This window comes from Solanum pennellii, chromosome 7 (assembly GCF_001406875.1).
Source record: "Solanum pennellii chromosome 7, SPENNV200".
Taxonomy (NCBI): Eukaryota; Viridiplantae; Streptophyta; class Magnoliopsida; order Solanales; family Solanaceae; genus Solanum; species Solanum pennellii.
The window spans coordinates 27183678-27188220 of record NC_028643.1 but is presented as its reverse complement, the minus strand read 5'-3'; the positions used below and the strand labels follow the sequence as shown (position 1 = coordinate 27188220).

Here is a 4543-nt window from a genome sequence, read left to right as displayed (position 1 = left end):
GCTTCTAGCTTGGACTGGATCTTCTTCCTCATGTCTTGATGCCTTGAAGTTCCGGCATGGACTAGCTTTTGTTTATTTTAGTTTCTTAGAATACTCTTAGTTTAGTAATTTGATCATAGATGTTCTTGTGGTGATGACTTCCAGATTTTGGGGAATAATAGATGTTGAATTTTAAAAGTTATTGAATTGTCTTTTTATTAATGAGTTTAAGTCTTCCGCATTACTTTCTATTGAAATTAAATTGAAATGTTAAGGTTTAGATTGGTTGGTTCGATCACATAGGAGGGTAAGTGTGGGTGCCAGTCGCGGCCCGGTTTTGGGTCGTGACAGATTTTGTCCAATTTCTAGCCTTATTCTACAGCCACCCCAATAAAGTATAGCTTAACTAGCAAAAGTGTGACATTTGATACAAGGAAACACTTTTGGACTTTAAGCAACACTTTTCCAGGGGTGCCCAAAAGAAGCATAACCTTAGAGTTTAGGCAACACTTTTCAAGTATTGTCTTATCAGCTACACTTAAAAGCGCAGCTTTAAAGGATAAATGGCAACGCTTTTATGTACCTCATATAGCAACATTTTTATCTCATACAACTACTGTTTCAAGCGTGACCTTTGCTTCCTTATTGCCCACAATTATGAAGTGTTGCCTTTTTTGTATAATGTATGACAACGATTTTAAAGTGTTGCATTTTATATCTAATGTATGACAACACTTTGATGTGTAGTCCTTGACCATGTCCATACCACAATTTAAAGCCCTATTGCTACACTTTAGTGTGATAATACTATTTTGGCAATCAAATATTTATATGCCATAATTTCTAATTAAAAACACCAATATTGTTTTGCAATAAATAATCTCAAGCATTAAATTTTCTAACTAGTAATTCAAAAGATAGCAAGTCTTGTATACATACACATATCTATAACGCAATATTCTAATTATGTCTACACAATAGTTCAAAAAGTACTCGTACAATAGTTCAATTTATTCTAGCAAGGAATATATTTCACAAAATCAAACATAATGTATTCAAACTTTAAGAATAGTTTAAAAACTTTTCATTATCCACTTCAGTGAGATCAAATTGACTTGTGGCGACCCTTCAAATTTGATCACCTCCATTTTCCTACACATTTAAAATGTACAACTAATCATATTGAAACAATACATTATAGAAGAGGCAAGAAGTTTCATATTGCAGCAGTTCCAGATTCCAAATTGTAGGATGCAGAGTTTTTGAGTTACAAATTGCAGTTCCAGATTCTAGATTATTGCAGAGCACATATTACATGATTTCCAGATTGTAGGTTCCTGACCCAAATTGCACAATGCATATTATAGTTCAACATTTTAGGTTCTAGATTGCAGATTACACATTACAGATTAATGCATATACATATTACAATTCAACATTTCAAATTATTGAAGAATATAGGTTGCAATTCTATATTGCATCTTCCAAATTCCAGATTGTAGATTATAGTACAAGATTGCAGGTTCCAAATTGCATATTATAGTTCACAAATCAAAATTTAATGGCCAAAAAACATTAAGAATTTCATAGTCCACTTCAGGCATACCATTAGGCTGTCTCCCAACATCTAGAACATTAAAATATATCAATAAATAGAATAAAATAAGACAATAGTTGAACTACAACAAATGCCAAATAGTGAAAGAAAATCAAACAACAAGAAACTACAAAGAAGTAAAATATCACTCGACTACATAATAACCTTTTATCCCAATTCGAGTTGTCCATAGTCTGTTATCTAAGTTCATATGCTCGGTCAGGTGAAAAATGTCATATTGTATGTAACCTGTGTAATACCCTCTCGCCTTCTGTGTCACAAAAATGCCAAGTCTATTAAAGAATGACAATAAAAAGTAAAATTATTGAGTTTCGTCTTATTAGATAAACCAAATAAGAGAAATTATAATTCAAAAGTCAGAACCTGTTGAATGGTATAGTAGTTATACAGCTTCTCAGAGCACAAGCATTTGAAGAAGTCGAATTGAGATACATCAAAACCAAAAACTAATGAGGATTTAAGAAGCAATACAATGTTATGATATTTACAAGTGATACATGACTAGAGCACGAGAAGAGTAAAAAATGAACTTATAACTTGAAATCTAAGATAAGTTATATGTTCGTGAGATAGTGGATGTGTAAATAAAAAACAAGCTGCAAGATGGTACAAATTGAGTGGTTTAGTGGATCTTATGTTCTGCAGTATTTGTTTTCAAATAACATGATGAAAATATCATTTGTATTTTATGAGCATGTAGGTGGCATATCACTTCGTTTGATTAAGATGTTAGTCTGCAGCAACTGTAAGAAGAAATACTATTGAGTAATCAGAAAAAAAAAACTTGTGGTGGGCAACTTTCAATTGCAAAATGTTGTAGGAAAAATCCTTTACCTCATATCTAATATTATATAGTAATACGTTAGCAAAAAAAAAATGTTAACTTGAGAATGAGCCTCTAGTTTGTAAACTTTTCTTCATCAGAAGAAAAGAATCAATCTATCTTTTCTGCTAGTCTTTTTCCTTTTGTAGTATTAAAGTTTGGCTCTTGCATTTTTATTCAGTATGTGGAATGATCGTACCTTGTGTGTTAAACTTTCAATTGAATAGTGCTCTAAAAAAGATCCCTTTACCTAATCTCCAATCTTATAGAATAATACATTTTAGCAAAAAAATTGTTACTGAAGAGAAAGAACATACTTTTGTTAGCGGGAAGAAAATGTCTACCACAAAGAATAATGTTGTAATTGTAGCTTTGGTTTCTTTCCTTTTATACATTGAAAGTAAAATGGGATAACATGAGGACGAAGAATGTCTAATAGCATCAGTAATCTAGAATGACAGTAAGCACAACCGCACATTCTCCAACAACATTTAGTATTGATGGAGGTTTTACCAGGCACCAAATATCAGGGGAATGAGTTGCGATCCCACATTCTTTTTTGAATATCTAGTTTAAATTTTGACCAAAAACATTTATTTTAGAGGTGTAGTTACATTATAATTCTATCTATTGTTATTAAATTGCTCTGTGTCATACAACATGCAGGAGAAGTGGTCTGTAGAGATATTTGTAGAAGGTAACATGGCTAAATAGGCAAAAGCCAATGTTTCCAATCTGTGTTATGAAAATCAGAAATTACTGGTTGTAATAAATCATTCAGAAACACGAAGTAACTGAGATTTTTAGAACCAGTAAATAAGATGAACAAAAATTTATTTGTAAAAAATAATTAAATCTGTAAAACTTACCAGAATCTGGAATACTCTTTTTGATAATTTAGGAAGAAAATCAAGTCCACTGAATTCACAGTGTCCCCTTAAGGAAATTATTCCCCTCTAGTATCCGAGGTTTGATTTGGAATATAACCTCGCAGGGTAAAATGATCTTAATTAGTAGAGTATAGATACCAAAAACTCTACTGTCGGCGAATCAATCCACAGCAGGAAAGTACACTAAGAAATATGTGATTTTAAGAAGAAGGAAGATCAGAAAATTCGTAGGGAAATATTCTAAATACTAAATGGTATTCATAGGCAAGAAGAATATATTCTGAAAGGTTGCAACCCTTTCAGAATTGACACGACCATTAATGAAAGGTTGCAAACTTTCAAATGGTATTGACTGTTCCTGAAAGTTGCAACCATTCAGAACAGTCATGGAGGGAATTTTTAAATATAACGGCATTTAAAACGGGTCACGCGCGCGGATCCGTGTCGGGTCGGGTTAACTAAAAAAGTTGAAAACATTTCGGTTAACTTCTGTTATCAACTAATTAATTGAAAATAATTTTTGGCCATTTAATTAATTAAAATAAATGTGTGCAAAAAATTATCTCTCGTTCGATCATTTGCCAAAGCCAAAGCCGAAGCCGAAGCCAAAGGCGAAGCCGAAGCGAGCGAGCGACGACGACGACGGCGCGAGGGGGGTCCCTCTTTCCAACCCTTTTAACAATTAATAGGAGTGTTTATTTATTTAAACTCTCCTATTTTCATTTCCATTACCGATGAGGGACTATTGCCTTTTTCATTAAAGCATTAGAGGACTTTTCAAGTTCCCAACCTTTCAAGTTCTAAACTTTTCAAATTCCTCTCCTTCCCTCTATTTCCCATCAATTCTTGCTACATACCCAACAATCCCCCACATTGATGGGGAATAGTTATAACATAGGAATGCACGGACAATTGTGTACTTTACAAGCAAGGATTAATTGCATCTGGATAAGTAGGTTTCCCCTTGGACTTTCCGTAGTGAACATATGTCGGATATACTCGGTCAATCGGTAGATGTGATATCTTTGAACCGTCGAACTTTGGTGTATACCTAGACAACCATATGTCACACAATTAACCCTTTACTGTTTATGATTCTTACGGTTGTGTTCGTTTCATCCATGAACACCTCCTGGTTTCATGAGTATATAGAGAACAGGCTTTTGACATAAAGTTCTCTTTGAAGCGGCTTCCACTTACACACATATAGGTGATTTCTAACAGTGTCATCTC

General features: G+C 33.4%; 1 long non-coding RNA gene across 1 annotated transcript; it reads right to left on the bottom strand.

The window, feature by feature from the left end:
• Positions 1 to 972: 972 nt before the first annotated feature.
• On the bottom strand, positions 973 to 2396 carry LOC107025586. Its single transcript, XR_001457425.2, has 3 exons — positions 1961 to 2396; positions 1742 to 1847; positions 973 to 1131 (listed from the first exon to the last, which is right to left on the bottom strand). It is a non-coding gene; the product is annotated as an uncharacterized LOC107025586 (long non-coding RNA).
• Positions 2397 to 4543: the final 2147 nt, after the last annotated feature.